This window comes from Balaenoptera borealis (assembly GCF_965194805.1).
Source record: "Balaenoptera borealis genome assembly, chromosome: 2".
Lineage (NCBI taxonomy): Eukaryota > Metazoa > Chordata > Mammalia > Artiodactyla > Balaenopteridae > Balaenoptera > Balaenoptera borealis.
Window position 1 is genome coordinate 54135484 of NC_138867.1, and position 23832 is coordinate 54159315.

The window sequence follows — 23832 nt, forward strand, 5'->3', positions numbered from 1 at the left end:
AGATACATATCCAGAAGCCTGGTGGTCTGGCCTAGGGGAATACACCCAAAGAGGGGCTCACTAGCATATGCCCAGGTCTGACCCTTTTGGGGTGGTGCTGCTGAGCTTCCCTACACACATTCATGGACAGTGGCACCAAAAAGATTGTGTCTAGGGCTTCCCTGGTGGCGCAGTGGTTAAGAATCCGCCTGCCAATGCAGGGAACAGGGGTTCGAGCCCTGGTCCCGGAAGACCCCACATGCCGTGGAGCAACTAAGCCCATGCACCACAACTACTGAGTATGCACTCTAGAGCCCGAGAGCCACAACTACAGAAGTCCGCACACCTAGAGCCTGTGCTCTGCAACAAGAGAAGCCACCGCAATAAGAAGCCTGTGCACTGCAGCCAAGAGCAGCCCCTGCTCACCGCAACCAGAGAAAGCCTGCATGCAGCAAGGAAGGCCCAACGCAGCCAAAAATAAAATAAAAATAAATAAATTTATAAAAAAAAAAAAAAGATTGTGTCTAGTTTCTGGGACCATGTTTCAAATGACAAGGAATTCCCATTTACTTGTCATCTGATTGGCTTACTTCCCTTTCTGTGAAGGTCATAGGAGTACCCTTTGATACACCCCACTGGAGTTCCTTTTGCTCACTGAGATTGCTGGAAAGGAACTATCATCCCAACTGCAATAACAACAGCAAAACCTGGTTAGAGTTTCAATTATGCTGGTTTTTAAGGCACTTACATGTTTCAAATGTTTATTGGCTCTTTTTATTTTGTGTGCGGGGTTATTGCTGGTTTACATATTTTGTAAGTACTTCTATACAGGATTGTTACTTTCTTCTAGATTTATTATATAAGAGCTCTTTATATATTAGGGATATTAGCTATTGTTTCTAATATATATTTTCTCTCAAACTGTCATTTGTCTTTTAACTTTGTTTATTGTGTCTTTTATCCATAGAAGTTTCATAAATTTAAGTATTGTAGTTCTGTCTATTAAACTTTTCTTTGATGGTTTCTGGTTGTCCCATATTTGGATTACTATGTGGTGGCAAAGTGTATACACTAAACACAGACTGAACTGGAAGAGAACTGGATTCTAATTATGGTTCTGCTAATAGTCTTCAAATCTAAGTTCCCTAACCTATAAAATGGAGGGGAATAGACACCAGATGACTTCTAAGGTCTACTTCCTGCATATTCAACCACTACTGAAAATTTTGAGATTCTAAAGTTTTAAAAGCTTATTTTCTTTAAGTAGGCCAAACACTCTCCCTGAAACTAACACTTCTAATTTGCCTAGCAACATTTTCACAGTGTAAAATCTATCCAGTGTCTGAATTATTAAAACTTCTGAATTTTTGGCATCTGAATTAATGTCTTGAATTTTTATATAAAATTTGATGAGTTTATACCTACCTCCTCTTATAGATATAGACTTTTATAGAGAATAGACACCACATTTAATATGTAATCTAAAGTATGCATATCATAGAGCCACTAAGTCAATGGACATTGAATATGGCTTATGATAGTTTATTGATGATAATGATGAAATGTATCACTACTGATGTAAGGGAAAAAAATAGCTTTTATTTATGTAGTATGCTTTCGTGTCCATCATCTCATTTGGTGCCCACAATAACCCTATGAGGTAGGTAAGACAGAGCTTTATTTTCCATCTGATAGATCATGAACTATTGCACAGAGAGATTAAATGATTTTTCCAAGGTCACCAGCTAGTAAATGCTAATGCCTCTGCCAGAACTTTTCTGAAAGATGACAGTGTTGTCAAGAAAGAATTTATTGGCTAGGTTTCATTATTACAGAAGACAAAATAGAAATATCAGTTATCTATGAGGAAGCGTGGCTAGAAATCAGGTAAATGAAATAAAATGTCAAGAATGAAAAAGAAAAATTACATTGAAAATTATAAAAATATTTGAAGGCTATTTCTTCTCTATGTATTTATTTCTACATAAAGAAGTATAAACCTTTTGGAAAGAAATGACATTTCTATTAATAGTTTGGTATGGTGTATAGCAGGAAATATGAAAAATATATTATATAAAGTTTTGTATAAGAAAACAAAAACCCTCAGAGGGAGTTTCCCGAGGTAGAAGGAAGGGAAATTCAGCATCTGTTTTAAAGGAAAAATAGAAGAACAAGAAAATTCAAAGTAATTAAAAACTAAGAAAACTAAAATACTCTATGACTAATCTGATGGTTGACATAAATTTAATGGCATAAAAACAAAGGGATTGGACAATGAAAACAGGAGAGGAAACATTTTAAAATATGTTATTATTTAGATCAGCATTTTTGAAGGATAATTGCAGTCAATTCCTAGAAAATAAATTTCTTTCCAAGGAAAGAAAGTATGAGTTAAAGTATATTCAGAATTATTTTAGAAAATCCAGTTGAGATATATTATTTTCCAAATACTGATTAAACCAGATTTAGGTGAGATTTACTCAGTATTCTGATTATGATATGGCCATCATCGACAAATAGAGATGATTTACTTTTACTTTGAAAAAGGAATGATATGCTGCTTAACTAAAAACAAAAAAAACAAGGTTTTATGGAACATAGTTGGCATTTTAGAGCAGGACATTTAGCCTCTTACTACAGCATAGTACCCATGTATTGGCTATTTTTATGGCATGTTTGATGTTAAACTGTTTTTTTTAAAAAACAAAATACTATAGAAAAAAATGTAAAGTTATAAGTGGGCTTAAATGAGTAGGAAAACAGTAGTTTCATTACCCAAAGGAAATATTCTTAGTTGAAGGCCTGCTACGAAGGACAATAAGCAGCAGTATTTAACCTTTTGTTGATTTAATATTGTTATGATTTAGAAAGAAGTGTGCATATTGTAATATGATTGAAACATTATTATTCATACCAGGGAAGATCTGAAGGGGAAGTGGATCAGAAGATGGTAATAAAGTTGGAAATTATTAGGGTGACTGTCTCAGTTGGCTGCGACAGCCCTGGTTTTACATTTCTTGTCCCTGTGTAATTATTTTTAATGTCTGCTTTCACTCTCAGAAGTGTTCTACATTGGATGATACACTATATGGTCACCTTAGAAATGGTGGCAGCATGGTACATATTATCAGTGCATTTTAATTGTACTACTAATAACAGCTAACACTTTTGAGTCTGCCCAGCACTTGATGAGTATTGTCGCATGTAGTCCTCCCAATAATCTATGAGACAGTATTATAGTCCCCATTCTAGAGATGAGGAAGCTCAAGTTTATGTTTATAGCTATTCAGGAACTTGACCAAGGTTACGCAGTAGCCGTTTCTAATTCAAGCAGTCTTGTTTCAGAGGTCACAAAAATAATCACCATGCACCATTTATTTTCTCCATACTTTAAAAAAATTCATAAGACATCTGAAAATTTTAACTTTGATAGGCTACAAAATGTATAGGATAGAAAAAAAATTATCAAGCATATAGTAGGGGGCAAAACTTCAAAATTTTAAAAAAGCTTTTCATAAGTCAAGGCAGACTTCCCTGTGATTCATAAAGTATTACTGAAAATATGTCTGAAAGAATGAAATATGCTATGGGAGGGATGATTCCATTCCCAATATATTATAAAATCCTTAATTTTAGTTCCTGTATGTACTGCCTCTTTTGAGCCCAAACGCCCCTTTCCCACACACTTGCCACCCTAACCTCTTGCCCTCTCTATCTAGGGGCTAAGATGGAAGTGAAAATAGGAAAGTCAATTCCTATTAAAAACACATGTTATAATGCATTTTGATCCACTTAATCTAACGCTTCTAGACTTTTTTTTTCAAATCTAACTCTATTCTAGCCCAAAGATTAAGTTTTCCCAAAACCGCTGTGATAAAAACTGGTTTTAGGTAACCAATTATTTACTAGGTGTTAAGAACAAAAGAAAAGAAGAAGGAACACCCTAAACTTTTCCTTGCCCTCTGCTGACTTTGTCCGCACAATGCTTCTGCACAGCCGCTGGGCAGGCATGGGGAAATGACAGGGGAATCCTTTTTAAAACTCTGCTTTTTTCCCTGAAGGCTGCTGTGTGCATTGCCTGGAATGCTTAAGGCCTTAAAGCTTTCCTTCAGGTATGTGGCTTATCTCCAGTAGCCCTTTCCTGAACCCAGCCATTGGGAAGGGGAATCCCTAAGAAGCAATTCCTACTTTCACAGAGAATTCTTTAGAGAATCACAATGGGGAAGATTAAGCTATATTATCAACAAATATTTATTAGTTTACTCTCCAAGGTGGTCCTGGAATTCAGTTAATTATTACAGCATCACAGGTAGGCAGCCTTGTTTAAAGTGGGGTTTTAGTTCTCCTTTTAATCATAATTGAAAGAAACGTTAAGTCCATATTAGTTCAACTGTAGGAGGATTTTCAAAGGAAACTAATCTGTAAAGCACAGAACAGAAATGCCTTGTATAAAAAGAACAAATGGAAGATTTAGCTATATCTGTATGTTCTGCTCATATGAGTTAGAACTAAGTAGTAAGTGATGAATAATTAAGATGAATCACTACTTTTGATTACTGAGTACCCTGATCATATAGCTGGTCATTTCACCTTTCTGTATGAGCACGGATGTAGAATTCCTGCTGAAGATATTTTACCAAGGGGCTATTAAAGAAATATTTGTCGAAATAGGTAATTTTTTTTTTTTTTTTGCTTTGGCGGAGCCACACAGTTTGGGGGATCTTAGCTCTCCAACCAGGGATCCAACGTGGTTCCCGCAGTGAAAGTGCTGAGTCCTAACCACTGGACCGCCAGGGAACGCCCTCAAATAGGTAATATTGATAAGTGTATCCTGGCTTCCATCCTCTTAAGGCCAGTGTTTTAGGGTTCATTCTTACAGTATAAGTAGGACTTATTTAACAATCAAATGAGGGGCCCTTTACTGTCTGTACTTCTCTACTCTCTGTAGATGGCCCCAAAGAATGAAACCGCATTTCCCTCTCCTACCTACTCAACATCAGCATATGCTATCTCTATATTCCCTCCCACCAAAAGCTGCTTTGGGGAAACAATCTGATGAAGTGGTATAAATGACTAATAAGGCTTAAAATATTACCTTTCCCAGGATTATGGCTTTGTGCTAGAGAAACCACTCAAAGGGTTTATTGTGTGGTTTATTTATTACTTATGGTCTGCCACTCTAGTGGCAAAATTTCAGGTGAATTGGAGGAGGGGTTTTTGGTTATAGGTATTTTTCTAGCCTAAATGGTAATCAGTCAGATAGGTCCCAGGAGTCCAAGTTAAAAAAAAAAAGGCTGGGGGCCAGGGCAGGTTCTAGCCTAGGGACTGGTCCAGTCCTATTTATTTAGGTTTGGGAGTGGGGCGGGGAATGGGAGGTTAGGTTTACTTGAATCTATGATGCCACATTTAAAGGGGTCTTGAATCAACCTGAGATTAAATGCAACATTGGAATTTCACCATCCACCTGGTCTCCCGCTGGTGTGGGAGACTCTCCATCCTGGGTTGCTTTAGGAGAGAGAGCTATACCACTGATTCCGGTCAAACTCAAAGCAGTTTTTGAAAGTGGGGTAGGAAATCTTTCTTGTGTCGATTAAAAATAGTTTATATGCTAACTTTCATACAATTGCCAAGATTCATATTCACATAAAATGGATAACTAGCTTACTAGCATACCTGGCTGCCTTTTCTTCTAACTTCCAGCTTAATGCTTTTACCTCTAGTTCAGCACTGAATAAGCCTGAACACTTTGTACTATCTGTGAACCTTCAACTTCTGCCCTGGGCTAAGGCACTACCTATGTTAATTCTACCAGTTCTGAAGTAGTTAAAAGCTCCCACCCCTAACAGAATGTCTTGAATATCTTTGGAGTTATTTCAAGTGTTTATCACTAGCGTACAACTCACGTTGGTAAATAATTCTTTGATGGACTTTATCAACTCCTTCCTTTGGATGGAAGCCAAAAATCATCTGTAGGGCATACAGCTCTTTATTCAAACTTGGTAATAAATAATTATCTTTGGAACACAGACGGAAGAACTGAAGCAGTGACTTCAGGGACACAGAGACTAATTACCGTCATTGTACACGGTTAAGTACAGCAGAGACTGGGGGCGGGGAATGGTTTGTTTCGTATCTATTGCGTTCCTTCTCGGGGTAAAACAAGGCCGTCTTGTCTGTTAACATATTTAAAGCGGTAACTGCAAAAACTGCAATGTTATGGTTGAGGCGTTTTATGCCATATGTGTTGATAGAATGCCTAAGCAGCTCTCTCCGCAATAAACGCAAACCCTGCCAGGCTGAGTTTCACTAGGGCCAGCGTAATTTAACGACTGCATCACCGAAACCGCCGGGGCTGGAAGCCTACGCTGCGTTCGGAGTGTATCCAATGTTTCCTCTAACAAAGGCACTATCTTGAGGCAATTTCGCGGGCCATTTTCCCCCTCCCAGTGCCAGCTTTGTCTCCCCGCTGGTGTGAGGTCGAGACTTGGAGGAGCCCTAGCTGCTTTGCTGTCCGAGCAAGCTCGGAGCAAGGGCTGGCGTGGGAAGCTCCACCGCGCTGCCGCTGTGGTTTCTTGCAAACTGAGCGTGCCATTAGAGGAAGTTGGAGTGCTGCAATTGAAAGAGATACCTGCAGCCTTAAAATCGGGTTGGACATGAACCCTTCGCACCGATTTCTGTCGTACATAAGAAACTCAATCGGCTGGGGTGGAGGAGGCTTGGGGACTCTCGGTCTCCCAGGCTGGGCGGGGTCAGCCGGGGTCGGCTTCATCCGAGTCCCCCACCTTGGGCAGCCGGGAAGCCGCAAGAAGGCCTCCCAGGCCTGGGCCTGAGCGGGCCTCATGCCGCGCTTCGAAAGCGAACCCCTGGCCGCCGCCGGCCCCACCCCCCGGTCCCCGGCCCGCAGCCCCACCCCCCCACCGACGTCGGCCCGCACCGCCCCCGCGTGCGGTGACTGGCTCGCGCCGGCCTCCAGCCAGACTGTTGGCGGTTGGGGCGAAGCCCGCGGGAGGCTGCCCCGCCCCCGCCCCCGCCCCCGCCCCCGCCCCCGCCGCGGAGCCGCCGCCGCGCGCAGCCTCTTCCCCCCTCCCCGGCGGGGCGGTGGCGCTGTTGCCGCCGCGGCCTGTGAGGCAGTAACTCCTCTCCGCCCCAGCCCCCTTCCTCCTCCTTTCTCTCCTCTCCCTCCCTCCCCTCCCTGCCCCTCGCAGTCTCTCGCTCGAGTGAATGTGGCGCGGTGGCGCGGGACGCAGCCTCGGCCCCTGCCGCGGCCCCGCGAGCTCGTGAGGAGACGAAGCCGCCGCCTGCCCCCACCCCCTGCGCTTCTCGGGGGAGCTACCGCCGCCGGGGAAGAAGAACGAGGAGGGGAGCGAGGGGACGGCGGCGGGGAAACGGGAGAGGGAGGAGAAGAGGGCTCGAGGGCGAGAAGGGAAAGCGGGGAGGGACGGACGGAAGGACGGACGGCCCGACGGACGGCCCGGGGAGGGGGCCGCCATCGAGCCTGTCCGGCCTCTCGGCTCTAGCTCGGGGCGGCCGCGGCGGCGGCGCAGGCGAAGGGCGCGGCAGGCGCTATCGAGACAATAACCCCGCCGCCCGGCTCCGGGGGCGGCGGCGAGAAGGAGGTGGCGGCCTAGCGCGGCCGAGGCTCGCCCAGCACCCCGGCGGCGTCTTCGCCCCCCGCCGGCCAGGTTCGGCCGCCGTCGGGTGTCGGGGCGCGCGGGTCGCCCGGAGTCCCAGGCTGGCAGCTGACGCCCCCTGCCCTCCCCCTCCCCGGCGCGCGTGGAGCTGGTTTTCCGGGTTCCCCTGGACCGAGTTGGATCCTGCTGCTCGCCACGGCAGGAAGTGAGTTTCGCACGGTAATTCCGGGCGGTGTCACGAGTGAAAAGTTTTTGTTTTTCGGCGGAGATCCTAGTTGGGTCTGGGAAACTCCTGCAAAACTCGAGACCAGGAAACCAGTCTGCGTCCCAGCCCCCACCAAAGCCACCTACTCTTCCTACTGCGGGAGGCCACTTCACATCCGCTCTCACCAGAGAGAGAAATTCGGCTGGATCCGAAGTGACTAATGAAGGGAAGGAAATCATGTCAGGCGAAGCCTTGAAAAAGCGGCCCTGAGACACTGCCCGACCGAAAGGTAATTTTCACAAGTGTCTACGAGTCACAAAGCTCCCGGGCCAGGAAAGTGAGGGAACTTTAGCGTTTTTCACTTTTTCTGAAGTTCACCTAGATTCTCCCTTTCTGATGTCGAACTGGATAGTGTTTTGGGTGCTGAATAGTAGAACTGATTTTATTCCCTCTTCTACCATCTGGACTCTGGTTATTTTAGAAGAGGTTGTAAGAGTGCGGTGGGTCGAAAAGTTTTCAGCAATGCGAGGAAGGAGTGCCTTTGTTCGGCACAAGGTCCAGAAGTTTTAGTTTCCCGGAACATATACGATGTATATTTCTGATTTATTAAGTTGCTGAACCTGGCAACTTTTTGTTTTGGAAGAAAGTTAGGTCACTGCGGGGAGGGATTTGCTGCTGCTGAGATGGCTGCCACATTTGTTTATACTGTTACCGATTACTTGGCTTTTGTGTTTAATTGTATATAGAGATTTTTTTAGTACCAACCTTTATGGGTATATTTCATTTGGATCTTATAAGCCAAAAACCTTTGCCATTCTTAGTCGTTTTTCTAGGTGGGTAATACATTTCTTCAATAACTTGTTCCTTTCAGACATTTAGAACTTGATAATACTTGTTGGGTTAATTAATTGAAAGCAACTGTCGGCTAGGTTTTTCTTGTCACTGACTTAGTAGAAAGAAAAAGGAGGGAGTAAGTATTACGGACAAAGAGAGAGTTATAATTAAAAAACAAACGTAAACACCTGTAAGTGGTTTGGTTTGTTAGGACTTCTGTGCAGTTCAGAACAGAAGATACAGGAAGGGAAGTAGAACGCTTGAAACAATTTTCGTGGGCATCACGTTGATTGTGATAAACAGCTGTGCTTTTTGAATAGTACAGTATTTACATTTTTGTGTTGGCCCAAGTGTTTTGGCTGGTTCTGCCGCCCAGAAAGTGATGAGTATCTGCCTTGGGGGCAGGGATTAGTGAAGCAGGGGGACATTCCACCAGTCAGTTATAGATGTAAACACTTCTGAACCAGTCGGTAGTCTGTATAGATGAAACTAGTTTTGGTCGCAGCAAACACAAACGGTTTCTTCAGTGGTGTTTTAATGTGTGTCTTTTTAAGGTTGGTTTCCCCCCCAGTACTTTTGTGGTAAAGGGAGGTGAAAGATAGTACTGTGCTTTTGAATAAATATTAAATAAATATGGTATTTTGTTGGTAGGTGTATCTTAAATATAAACTGATGTTTATTTGCCCATGCTACCTCAAGGAAAAATAGGTGGCTTTCTTTAGTTCAAAGAAGAGAAAAGGTAGGTCTTAAAGGACAGGATCAAATTATTTCACAAGTATATTTCAAAATGGGAATCTTTTAAGTCTTACTCTGTACTGTTTTGAATTTTTCCCTAGAGCTTAGTCTCTGGAGCTCCTTTTTAAAATTTTTTTAATTTTTTAAATTGTTGGTAAGATTTGTGACCCATCAGGTAATTCCTGTTAGGTCAAAGTGGCTTTATCAAGAAATTTAAAGCGTATAACTAATCTACTTTATGATTTTGGGACGTATCATCAGGCAGCGAAAGAGGTTATTCTTGGGCATCTGAAAGAGGGGAACAAAATAAATGGCATTGAACTTCGGTTTCCTTATATGGTTTATACTTGGCTTCAGAGCAGCAAAACCTTAATAGAGCAAGTCTTTTATAGAGAATTATCACTTTGCGAAAATGTTTCTCTGCATTAGTGAATTTTACTTATAAAAACTATTATAGCCCTTGAAAATACCTACTTAAATAAATCCCTGTTTTTAAATATAGTTCTTGATTTTTTTTTTTTTTCCTTGAGGGAGCAATAGTATGTTTAAATGCAGACAATACATTTTTAAAAGTGAGATGTTCACCTTTGTAGTTGCCTTTGAGTCCTTTTTTTCCCCTTAACAAAACAAAATTTACTTTTCAGTTTACTTAGAATTTTATTAGGTTAGCACTGAATTAACGTAATGAATTTTAGGTTTTATACTATTGTCAAACTATAAATATTTTTCAAAGTCTCGTTTAAAATGTGACAGTGAAAAGAGGTTTAAAAAAGATGATAATTAAAATATTTAAAAATGGCTTCAAATTTTGGATACTGTTAACATTGTGTGGGTTTTCTTAGATTAAATTGGCAAATCTAGAGTACGTCCAAGGTGTTTGCGCAAAATGCGCTCTTAATGGCACTGTTTATTGAAGGTACTTAAGAGTATTCCATAGTGATAATCTTAATCTTTCAACTAATTAATTCAAATATTATGTTATGAAGTCTGCCTGCTGTTTGAGAACAAACTATTACAAACTTTTCATGTATAAAAAGCTTACAGCGGTTCAAATACGGAAAGCAAATTTTTATTGCATGTTTTTTATTAATGAAGTGATAATTATAGTTAGAGACATTTTGCATGTATCATTGGTAAATCTCTAAAATTCAGGTATTTTAGGAATATTGGTATTGAGCTCTTGGTAGTAAATGATACCTTTAAGAAACACAGGAAAATTTCAGAAAATTAGGTGCATATTTGGGCATTTATTTTAAATAATTGTTTATAGATGACATGGTTTAGAGTTTAAGCTGTTTTTCGCTTAGAAATAGATTATGGCAGTGTTTACAAAGTATTTGGGATTATGCAGATTTTAACGATGTTGGATAGGAAAGTAATTTTTTTTTTTGTAATTGCTGCTTACCTAGATTCTCTTTAAACAGACTTGTTGCTTGCGTTTTTTTCCGTTGCTCATCCATTTCTTTGTCACATGTCTTGTTTTTTTTTCTGGGAACACCTGTGTTATAGTCCTAAAGATACCTTTCTCTTTTCCTTTCCTGATAATGTATATTGTACCCGTGTTTAGCTGTTCATAATAGATTATTCAGGTTTTTTAAAAAAATTAGTTAATTAGTTTATTTTTTGGCTGCGGTAGGTCTTTGTTGCTGCACACGGGCTTTCTCTAGTTGCAGTGGCTTCTCTTGTTGTGGAGCACGGGCTCTAGGCGCGTGGGCTTCAGTAGTTGTGGCGCACAGGCTCAGTAGTTGTGGCTCGCGGGCTCTAGAGTGCAGGCTCAGTTGTGACTCGTGGGCTTAGCTGCTGCACGGCATGTGGGGTCTTCCTGGACCAGTGCTTGAACCTGTGTCCCATGCGGATTTTTTTTTTTTTAATTTATTTATTTAATTTATTTTTTATTTTTGGCTGCGTTGGGTCTTTGTTGCTGTGCGCGGGCTTTCTCTGGTTGCGGCGAGTGGGAGCTACTCTTCGTTGCGGTGCGCGGGCTTCCCATTGCAGTGGCTTCTCTTGTTGCGGAGCTTGGGCTCTAGGCGCACGGGCTCAGTAGTTGTGGCGCATGGGCTTGGTTGCTCCTCGGCATATGGGACCTTCCCGGGCCGGGGCTCGAACCCGTGTCCCCTGCATTGGCAGGTGGATTCTTAACTACTGCGCCACCAGGGAAGTCCCGATTATTCAGTTTTTAAATGCACACTGTTTGCCATGAAAAATGTGTATGTGGATTATGCTCTATAATATCTACTTTTGAATTGTCTAAGGAAATAAGCTCAGCACTTCTACCTTCTACTTTTCTGTGATTTACTCCCTATTATTTTTTGTTTATTTCTTGATGCCTATCATCGCTTGAAATGTACTACATCATTTTTCAGATTTAACTTTTTCTGTCTTTATAAAAAAAGAAATCTAGCTGTTATTCAGCTTTCTCTTCTAATTCCTTTATCTTGTATTTTTATAGCTTCATTTACTTCCCCTATTTTCTTCATGTTCAGTTCTTGTTTTTTAATTATATTTTGCCCTTTTCTTTGTGAACTTTACTAGTCTATGCTTATCACTTCAAAAGTTGTTTAAAACATGAGTAGAAAATATTTATTTGCTCAGCTCCATTGAACTCTGTATATCCCTTTTCATTCCAACTCAGTTTACATGTCAGTATTAACCTAATACTCATCAGTGTATTTGTTTTTATTTATGTTTTGTTTCCTCAATTCTTTTTTTCTCTTTAATATCACCAGATTTACCTCTGTTAAGATAATATCATGGTGTTATGTATTCTTATATTAATTAACCCTCCCCCCAATACCTTCTTGCTTTATTATGCTTTCGGCCTCTTAAAACACACAAGCTTATACCTCTGTACCTCCCTTCTCTATTTGTTCCTTTCCTTCCTGTCCTACCTCCAAATTAGGTGTCTTCTCTGTCAGTATCCCTAAATTTTTGAAATTGCCTCCTTTTGTCTGTTTTTATGAAATAAGCAGAGTGGAATTCTATCACTCACTTTATTCTTCTCACTTCACATTTTGTTCCAGGTACCATTGGATAAAGGCCACGCCAGGCTTTCTAATTGATAGTATGTGAGACAGTAGGAAAGAATATCTAAAAGTTAAGTTAATAAAAGAAGATTCTACTTATCTGGAGGTTATTTATCTACCTATGACTTAAGGTATATAGAGTGTAGTAGAAGAACTAGAAAATAATAAAAGAGACATTTAAGTAATCAAAACAGATGTAATAAAATCTGGGGACTTCATTCATAGGGACATCCTTATTTAGAGCCCGTTTGTTTTTGATTATACTGAGCTGTTTCCTGCCTTTTTGATGTACTAGAAGAGGTGAGAAAGCACACTGACAGCATCATGAAGCTAGGGCCTATCGTATTGGGTGGACCAAAAAGTTCGTTCAGGTTTTTCATAAGATGTTGCAGAAAAACCGAAACAAACTTCTTGGCCAACCCAATACAGTGAGGGAATAGAAGAGTGGAAAAGAAGTCTGAGTAACTTAGAAAACAGAGTAGTCTCACAACATGGGAAATATAGCCCATATTTTGTAATAAGTGTAAATGGAAAGTAACCTTTAAAAATTGTATACAAATAAAAAATTAAAAAAAATAGAGTAGTCTCAGACAACTTGCTTTGCGGATGAGTGCCTTATACATTTTATTTGTCCTTAGGAGGATTCACTCTATTATAGCATAGTATAATTACAAGTAATAGTAACTAGCCCTAAGGCAGCTGTTCTCAAACTCTTTGGTCTTAGGATCCCTTTACTCTCTTAAAATTTACTAAGAACCCCACAGAGCTTTAGTTTATGTGGGTTATATTTATTATATTTCCTGTATTACAAATTTTTAAAAATTAATTAAAAAATAATAAACCATTGCCTGTTAGTGTAACCCTCTTTTAATAAAAATATTTTTAATTAAAAAAATTAAATTAGGTTTTTTTAAAAAACCTGTTTTCCAAAACAAATCTTTAGCAAAGAGTGGCATTGTTATATGTATTTGGAAGTCTCTTGTGTTTGGTTGAATAGAAAGCTTGATTCTCATATCTGCTTCTGCATTCAATCTTGCAATATATTGTTTTGGTTGAAGTATATGAAGAAATCCTGTATTATACAGACACATGGTTGGAAAAGGAAGAGGTATTTTAGCCAACATTTGACAAGTGGTAGTTTTTTAAAGGAGAGCTGCAGTGTTGAATCTGAAACCATATCACTGAATTTTCCATTTCTTGTTATCTGAAAATCCGTGGTATACCTTGCACTTTGAATGAATCTTTCACCTGTTTATGATTTTGTAACACCGTGTATTGGTTGTTTGGGAAATACAGGTTCATTGAGTTATACATTTTTTCCCCAGAGTTGACACATTTCATTATGCAGTAACAAAACCAAAAAAGTTGTTAATGTCACCAGTAATCTCATCAGAAGTCCTTAATACGAAGCTGTAAAGCTCAGGGTGGCAGATACAAGTTTTCCACAATTCTAAATTTTCACTTGGAAGCTCGAATATTAATCATTGGTAACAAATACTGTCAGTGTTTTTCCCTTGAAGTTACAGGCTTACTTGGTTTATTTTTGAGAAAATGTGTGCCAAATTCCTAAGTCTATATAACCATAATTTCTCATTCTCTCTTTAAGGTCAAAATGTTCCATTAAAAAAAGGCTAATTTAGTTCACAACTCAAAGTAATATACACAAGTGCTCTTCCTCAAGATTGCTATTTCTCCACATAGAATATGAAGAAGACATGTATCGAAGAGTTGAGACTTAATAAAATTATTATTTTGGGAGGGGGATTCTCTGGTGGTCCAGTGGTTAGGACTCACTGCAGAGGGCTGGGGTTCGATCCCTGGTCAGGTAACTAGGATCTCGCAAGTCACATGGCACGACCAAACTAAAAAAAAAAAAATTTTTTTTTACTGCTTCATTAAAGATATACTTAAGTGAAAGTGGCATTTGAAAAGAAATCTGGGAATATGTAATGGTGCTAGTCGAGCTTGATGTCACTGTGTTTGTGCTAAGATGCTAGCGATTTTACCCACCGTTGCTGTCAGTATAGTGGGAAAGGGCAAATGATGTTTTAATATTATGATGAAAATAGTATTGACCGTGAAAAGTCCTTGAAAGTCTCCCAGGACTTCCAGGGCCCATTGACCACACTTTGAGAACTTAGGTGGATGTTGGGATTTGTGGAGCTTTTGTTACTTGCTTTGATTTTTTTTTTTTTTTTTTTCATTCTGGGAGAATCCTGAGGCTTGATTGTTTAGCTCATTAATTTGGTCTTCAGTTCTTTTCAATTATTTCATTACTTTTTTGGGAAGGAAAATAGAATTTCTAAGAACTCTTGCTTTGCATTTTCATAGTAGTTGATTTTTATTTTTTGGTTGTATTTTTGGTCCACACATAAGCTCTTGAATCTCTGGGATATATATTACTTTTACATTGACTTCTGTTTGCTCTGTTAACAATATAGGAAGTTTGTTCTTGTGCTTGGTATATCCATCATGCTTTTGGTTTTTCCTCAAATGTTAGATTTTTTCATGGTAAAGTTTTATATGATGGTCCAGACTATACTGTATTGGTCATTTAAGTGTATTTCCCCAGCCCAAGTGAATCCCAGTTTTTCTGTCTTTGGTATATTTAGCTAATGGGTTTCTCCTTAGGGTAGCTTGTCCTCTTACTCATATTTCCTGTCCCTCAGGAGATAATATTCCCCTATTTCACAGTTATACTGTCCAAATGTCAGATCTCCCACAGTACAGAGAGTTGTGCTGGAGGCCTTAGCCATGCAGCTGTTCTACTATGGTTTTATTACCTGGCTGACTGCCCGGGACACACACTTCTTCCAATGCTTCTTGCTAAGAAAACTTATCCTTTTTGGAGATCCCACTTTATACTTGTCTTGTGTATCTGGTTCTTCAGATGTGTTTTGTTGTCATCCGCCCTTTCCACCCCCCCACCCCCCGCCCCCCCGCCCCAATCCACTTTTTTTAAAATTTTATTTTATTTTATTTATTTTTAATTAATTAATTTATTTATTTTGGCTGTGTTGGGTCTTCGTTTCTGTGCGAGGGTTTTCTCTAGTTGCGGCGAGCGGGGGCCACTCCTCATCGCGGTGCGCGGGCCTCTCACTATCGTGGCCTCTCTTGTTGCGGAGCACAGGCTCCAGATGCGCAGGCTCAGTAGTTGTGGCTCACGGGCCTAGTTGCTCTGCAGCATGTGGGATGTGGGATCTTCCCAGACCAGGGCTCGAACCCGTGTCCCCTGCATTAGCAGGCAGATTCTCAACCACTGCGCCACCAGGGAAGCCCCCCAATCCACTTTTTATTCTCTACAAATTCCTTTCTGTTCTTATCTGTAGATGTACCCCTCCTAGGTTTTTTAGTGCCACTATAGTTTTTTTTTTTGTAATTTTTTTTTTCATATTTTAAAGTTTGGAACAATGACAGATACACAGAAAAGTTAGTAGCATAGTACAAAGAGTTTTTTTTGTTCCTGAACCATTTGATAGTAAGCTGTCCATCTCTGATGCCTCATCACCCCCAAATACTTTAATGTTTATTTCCTACAAACAAGGGCATTCTCCTACATAATAACATCATAACTATTAAATTAGAAAGTTAACAAGAATACATTACTAACATCTCAGTCTGACAAATTGTCCCAATGTCTTTTAGATTAAAAGTAGAATCATGTATTGCGTTTAGTTGTCATGTCTCTTTAGTCTTCTTTAATCTGGAACAGTTTTTATCTTTACTTTCAGGGGACTGACTTGACACTGAAGATTATAGCTCTAGCTATTTTGTAGAATAACCCTTAATTTGCATTTCTCTGACATTTTAATTAGATTTTGATTAGATTTTCATTATTAGATCTTTGGCAGGATTATCATGGAAGTGATGTTGCATTCTTCTCCTGTATCTTATCAGGTGCCAGGCAATTTCAGTTGTCCCACTATTGATAGGAATTGGTTATGTGATTAAGGTTGTAAGTGCCAGACATCGCCTATGTCAAGGTACTCCTTTCTCATTTGTAATTAATAAATATTTTTGGGCTAGGTGTTGAAACTATGTAAATATTTTGTTCCTCATCAGATTTTTAATGTATTCCTTTATTTACATCTCTGTCTATTCATGATTACCTATTATATTCACTGAGTTATAATCTACTATCATTAATTTTGGTACTTAAATTGTTGTTGATTAGGCTAGTGGGAACCCCTTCCAGCTGGTTTATTTTCTTTTTGACATACCTCTTCCTTCTTTGAGCACTTTTTTGTATCTAGCACAATATGCTGTTCCAGACTTAACTTCAAACTTGCTCCAGTTATTTTTAGTGGAAGATGGTACTTAGAAGCCAAGATTGGGGCACTTCTTGTGCTCATTGCTCTTGGGGTGTTGCTGCACCTGGCCTTCTTAGCATATAGAGGTAGGGGATATTTTTATGTGCGCACACGTACACATTCACATTTACATCTATATTTCTGTAAATATAGAATGATTTCGCAATGGTACTTCTGGTTCTAATCCAGCACCACAGAGTTCATTCTAGTGTTTTCCCTTTCCATATTTGTAACTTTTTTCTGATAGTGAGAACTAGTTTTGTTTCTGTACTTTTTTTTTTTGGTGAGGGAGATGAGTTAAACATTTGATCAGACATTTTCAGCCAGAAGTCCCTGTAGTCCAGTTAATTTTCGACGTATTTCTAAAGGGATAAAATTCTAAAATGTAGCACATGGTAAAATATACTTAGGTGAAATATTTCATTCCTTAGCAATTCAAGGTTACTATATGAAAGGTGGATGGAATGAATCAGTACGTTTATGGTCTATGTTGGATAGGTTCCTTGTGGAGATAATGTTGGGGCTCGATTTTAGTATGAATGCAGTGATTTTGGTGCAATTGTATTTTTCCATATGAAGGTTTTATTGTTTATATAATCCCAAAGTTTGGAAAGTTTGGAGCGTGTATCTTATTTTCTTGATAATTGTGTCCTTGGAATTTCAAACCTTAGACCAATTCTAGAATGCTGTGGGCTGGGGTGGGAGAAAGTTGTGTCATTTGTATTAGGGCCAACACAAGAAACGTGTAATCTAAAAATGAATCTCCTTGCCAAGGCTATCACCCAGTCTAGAATAAGTTGGTTTGACTTCCCCCATCCCTGGAGATTTTGGAAGTGATTTTAGAGGCATATTGGGATATCTTTTTGTGGCTAGAGTAGATTTACTCTCAGTCTTTTAGGAAAAGATAAGGATCCTGGTGGCAACAAACGGATTCTTTGGGTGCCCTGTTAATCTCTGGGGACTTGAAAAGATTTAGTTAATTGTCCTGGGGCTAGCTGAAGAATATCAGAGACTGTGTATAGTAGTTGCAGTTCGATGGGTCAGAGATACCTGATAGCAGCATAATGTCCTGTATGCTCTTTCTTTTGAAAATTGTTCCCAAGCCAGAAACGCTGAGAGTCTGTCTATCTTCTTTATCTTTTTTGAACTTGGTTATTGAAATCAGTACCGTTTCTATCAATTCAATCTTTTAGGTATCTATAGAGTGACATACTTTAGGGTAGGCTTGGAGGGCTGGACAAGGTACAAGCACTGAGAGGCTTTTGTTAGGCAAAGGGCTAAAACAATTACCTTAATTTTTTTTTTCTTAACTTGTTATACAAATTCAAATACAGAAATTTATAATATAGAAGATGAAAATTCCCTATAATTCCACTTCCCAGAGATCCTCAGTGTGTTTTTTATTCTTCTGAAGACTTCTGTATGTATTCCAACATGTAAGTGTGCATGTGTGTACATGTGTAAGTATCTTTAAATAAAAATGGAAGATATATTTCATTTATATATAAGGGGATATAGTAGGTATGTATATGTGTTAATTAGCTTTATTTAGAATTGTTTCTAGGTTGTTATACATGTTGATGAAAAATTAATCAGTCCATCTAAGAATTGGAAAATTATATTTGAGCCAAATTTGAGGATTATAACCTGGGAAGAGCATCTCAGAAAGCTCTGAGAACTATTCCACCTATTAGAAGTCAACACATAGTATATAAGTTTTTTTTGAGACAGAGGGCTGTATGATAAATTATTGACAGTTTACATAATCCAGATTTAAGTGCTATTGTGGTGGGTCATGTGACCCTTTACAAGATCAAGAAGGAATGGTATCCTTTGAGTTGTCGTGTTGATGCTGGCAGAATGTTGCTGTTTATGGTTGAGCAGGTATTCCTGCTGATGGGGGAGGTTTCGTCAATGCATAATGTGGATACACAATGCACAGTGTGAGGAGAGGGCAGAGAAAAATTTTACATTTAAATTTCTCTTGTCTTGCCATAAATATGAATTTTGTTTCATATACATGACAATGCTGTACAGAATATAAGTTTATTCTTGTATTCTTTGCATGTAAATTTTTACACTTGTATGAATTTTTTCTGGTGGATAAATACCTAAAGTGCATTTGCTATGTGTGTAGTTGAAATTGATAGAATCAAATTCTCTCTGAAGAGTTTGTATCCATTTATACTTCCACCAGTTGTATATGAGAGTACCTCTTTATGAGCATTCTTGAACAAATTGGATATTAGCTAAAGTACTTGTGCAAATCTGAGACAGGCAGCATAGTATAGTATATATATAACATAGGCTTTGGAGTCAGGTTGCAACTTACTAACTGTGATGTTGGCAAGTTAAATGTAAAAATTCTTTTAGGAATATTACATATTTGTATGCCTTTTGTGTTCTACATGGATTTAGTTGACTTGTTACTTATATGCTTTGGTTATGGTGTTTGCTATTTAGAAGTTTAAATTTTAATGTAGTCATATTTGTCAGTCTGCATTTTTGGGTTTAAGGGTATTCTTAGAAAGGATTAATGCCAAGATTATAAAAATAATAATCTAAGTTTTCTTACTTTGGCTTAAGGAGTGAAATAATTATCTAGATTGATTCTCTCCAAATTTCTAACCAGTTGTTGTAACACCATTTGTTGAAAAAATCATCTTTTTTACTTCTAAAATTCTATCTTTATCGATAGAAAATTCCCAAATATACTTAATCTATATGAAAGTCTTCTTTTTTATTTATTGTGTTTTTGTTATAATACTATGCTCACTTGATTTTTCCACCCCTCCTCATTATAGTATGCTTAATAGCTGGAAGTGTCAGTTTATTACTCTAGTTTTGAAAAAATTTTCCAGGTGAACTTGAATCATTAAGTTCTAAAAATACTTCTTGTTGGTATGTTGATTGAGAGTGCTTGAATTTATAGATAGTTTAAGAAGTAATTGATACCTTTACAATAGCCTATCTCTTTCTAGGAAAGTAAATTTTCCATTTATTTAATACTTTATGCCCTTCAGTGGATTTTATGATTTTTTTCTTGTCATATCCATGTTTCTTATTAGTATGCATATTTTTTGTTATTGTTAAGAATTATGTATATTTTTTCATTAAGCTTATTTCCAAAAAACTTAATGGAGGGAAGGTGAGAGCTGCTGCTGTTATGAATGGGGCTATTTCTTTCATTGTATTCTTATCTGGATACTTAAATGGAGGGAGGAGATTGATTTTAATTATTTATTACCTACTGCATTCTACTGAAGACTTTTTAAAAATTACTAATAGATTTTTAGATGGTGTGGTATATCTTCTAGGTATATAATTATAGATGAACAAGTAATAGCACTTTTGTGAAAATTGAATTATAAATATATTAAATTGTATAGTCTCATGTATTATAATTTAGTATGCATCCTGAGAAGTACTTAGTAACCTATCTTTTTTTTTTTTTTAATTAATTAATTTATTTATTTTCGTCTGCATTGGGTCTTCGTTGCATTGCTCAGGCTTCTCATTGTGGTGGCTTCTGTTGTTGCGGAGCACGGGATCTAGGCACACAGGCTCCTACCTCTACTAGGCACAACTACTACTTCAGTAATTGTGGTATGCGGGCTCAGTAGCTGTGGCTCGTGGGCTCTAGAGCGCAGGCTCAGTAGTTGTGGCGCATGGGCTTAGTTGCTCTGCGGCATGTGGGATCTTCCCAGACCAGGACTCGAACCCGTGTCCCCTGCATTGGCAGGCGGATTCTTAACCACTGTGCCACCAGGGAAGTCCCAGTAACCTATCATTTTAACTGTAAAATTCTTCCCTCATATCCTTTTTCTTTTAATACAGCAGGTTCTTATTAGTTATCTATTTTACACATATTAGTGTATATATGTCAATCCCAATCTCCCAGTTCATTCCACCATCACCACCCCCTGCCCGCTTTCGCCCCTTGGTGTCCATACATTTGTTCTCTACATCTGTGTCTCTATTTCTGCCTTGCAAACCGGTTCATCTGTACCATTTTTCTAGATTGTACATATATGCGTTAATATACAATACTTGTTTTTCTGATTTACTTCACTCTGTATGACAGTCTCTAGGTCCATCCACGTCTCTACAAATGACCCAATTTCGTTCCTTTTTATGGCTGAGTAATATTCCATTGTATGTATATGTACTGCATCCTCTTTATCCATTCATCTGTCGATGGGCATTTAGGTTGCTTCCATGACCTGGCTGTTGTAAATAGTGCTGCAGTGAACACTGGGGTTCATGTGTCTTTTTGAATTATGGTTTTCTCTGGGTATATGCCCAGTAGTGGGATTGCTGGGTCATACGGTAATTCTATTTTTAGTTTTTTAAGGAACCTCCATACTGTTCTCCATAGTGGCTGCATCAATTTACATTCCCACAAGCAGTGCAAGAGGGTTCCCTTTTCTCCACACCTTCTCCAGCATTTGTCGTTTGTAGATTTTCTGATGGTGGCCATTCTGACTGGTGTGAGGTGATACCTCATTGTCGTTTTGATTTGCATTTCTCTAATAATTAGTGATGTTGAGCAGCTTTTCATGTGCCTCTTGGCCATCTGTGTGTCTTCTTTGGAGAAATGTCTGTTTCCTCATTTCCTTTCGTTGCTTGAGATCATCCTCCAACATTAGGATAGCAGTCTGATTGCCCAGGAGTTTCCATTTAATCATACTACACTTTCTTTCTCTAGCATTGTCTGGCTGGGGGAATTGGAAAGGGAACAAGAAAACTTGCTAAATTCTGAGGTTGATTTAAGTAGAAGTTGGTTCCTTCTATCACTGTTCCGCCCCGTTACTGCCTCTCGAAGGTGACTTAAGTGGTATGAGAATGGCTTCTTGAACCTTGTTCCTTTACTGCTTTTTGATTTATTTCTGAGAAAAATACTACTACTTACAAACATTTTCCTTGAACTCTTAGTATTTAGTGTGATGCACAGTAGTATTATGTATATCTTTTAATGATAGTTATTTTGGTCCTTTATTTGATCATAATAGTAAACTCTCTAGCTATGTAGTTTATACACGTAGTAAATGTTTCCCAAGAGATCTTTGCCACTGCTTATACCCTAGAGTTTATTTTTGTCAATTTACATGTTTCACTGACCTTGATCTTGTCCTTCCTTTTAATATACTTAATAGATAATTTGGTATAAATGAAAGACGTTCCCCAGAATGCTGATATTTTCCTCATATTCAGTGGATTTTATCACTGAAAGCGACTTAGAAACAGTCTAGTCTAAGTAACCACTCTTTTCTTTTCAATTAACAGAAGGGGAAACTTTTGGCCCAGAGGGAGAGGTGAAATCCTAGAGGTCATTTAGTTTATTAGTGACATAAGTGAGATTCAAAAAATAAATCCAGGGAGTTCCCTGGTGGTCCAGTGGTTAAGACTTGGCGCTTTCACTGCCATGGGCTTGGGTTTGATCCCTGGTCGAGGAACCAATATCCCACAAGCTGCGTGGTGTGGCCAAAAAAAAAAAATCCAGGTTTCCTGACTCTGGCTTTTTTTTCCCTTATACCAGAATTTTACTAGGTATGTTCGGAAGTAGATAGTTTCTGTAGAATAGCACTATTTTTTTTTAATTTGCTAAATGTTTATTTTGTGCCTCCTTTCAATTCTCATCTTCCCTCCCCCTCCCCCAGCTTTATTGAGATACAGTTGACATGTAACATTGTGTAAGTTTAAGGTGTATAGTGGGTTGATTTGATACACATGTATTGCCATATGATTACTACCTTTGGGGTAGCTAACACTTCCATCACCTCACATACTCACCTTTTCCTTTTTGTGGTGAGAGCATTTAAGATCTACTATCTTAGCAACTTTCAAGTATATAATACTTGTTAACTATAGTCAATCATAATGCTGTGCATTAGATCCCTAAAACTAAATCCTTCTTTCCTTTGTTTCTCCTCACCCCCCTCCCCAGAACTATACTTCTAACTGGCAGCTAGAACAGCACTATTTTCCAAATATTTTTAATAGATGTTATAGAAAAAAAGTTCTGGGTTCAGGTAAGTGAGGACACCTTGAGTTAATACACCTTTTCTTTTTCCTTTGGCACATGCTAGTTTGTCATAGATGATTGTTTTTAATTTTAGAAATAACTGCAATACAGCTCAGTTTACAAATAAAAAGAAAAGCATCAATATTTGAGCCAAGAAGTTTCATGGAAAGAGTTATACTAAAGCAGCATGCAATTTGTAATCTCACATTTTAAAAAATATACTTTTATTTTTTTGCCTCTTCTCACCATCCAGCCAAGCTCAAGTACCATTGTTTCCACTGAAGCTTCCCCAGATATTTGAGAAGTTTTCCCTTCTTTGGATTTATAACTTAAATTTTTTTTAGATTATGATAAAGTTCACATAACATAAACTTTACTGTCTTAACCATTTTTAAGTGTACAGTTTAGTGGTATTAAGTACATATTGTTGTGCATCAATCACCACCATCCACCTCCAGAACTCTTTTCATCTTGCAAAATTGCAACTCTGTGCATTAAACAGTAATTCCCTGTTCCATTCCTCTTCCTCCCAGCTGTTGGCAGCCACCATTCTACTTAATTTTCTCTATGATTTTCACTACTTTAAGTGCCTCATAAAAATAGAATCGTATAATATTTGTCCTTTTGGTTCCAGCATATTTCACTTAGCATAATGTCCTCAAAGTTCATTTGTGTTGTAGCATATGTCAGGATTTCCTTTTTAAGGCTGAATATTCCTTTGTATGTACCACATTTTGCTTCACTATTCATCTGTCATGGACACTTGGGTTGCTTCCATGTTTTAGCTATTGTGAATAATGCTGCCATAAATATGGGTGTACAGATACTACTCTTCAAGACCCTGATTTCAATTCTTTTGGGTATATACGCAGAAATGGAATTGCTGGAACATATGATAATCTCATTTTTAGTTTTTTGATGAACTGCCATATTGTTTTCCACAGTTACCTGTACTATTTTATTTTACATTTCCACCAACAGAGCACAAGTGGTCTAATGAGAGGTCTAATTTCAGTACGTCCTTGCCAACACTCCCTTTCTGTTTTGTTTTGTTTTGTTTTGTTTTTTTGGATAGTAGCTATCCTGATGT

The 23832-nt window shown here is 38.6% G+C and overlaps 1 protein-coding gene and 1 long non-coding RNA gene across 17 annotated transcripts in view; one reads left to right on the forward strand and one right to left on the reverse strand.

The window, feature by feature from the left end:
• LOC309619421 overlaps positions 1–23832 on the reverse strand; it is a 124216-nt gene that overhangs the window by 58166 nt on the left and 42218 nt on the right. The gene's annotated exons all lie outside the window — the stretch shown is intronic.
• ERBIN (erbb2 interacting protein) overlaps positions 7193–23832 on the forward strand; it is a 111471-nt gene continuing 94831 nt past the window's right edge. For 14 of the 16 annotated variants that reach the window (XR_014238648.1, XM_082373254.1, XM_082373245.1 and 11 more), the window contains exon 1: positions 7969–8104. The gene's annotated coding sequence lies outside the window, so the exon portion shown is untranslated. Of the gene's footprint in view, positions 8105–23832 lie in introns of all 16 variants that reach the window. The other 2 variants (XM_082373258.1, XM_082373256.1) reach the window with 2 other exon arrangements.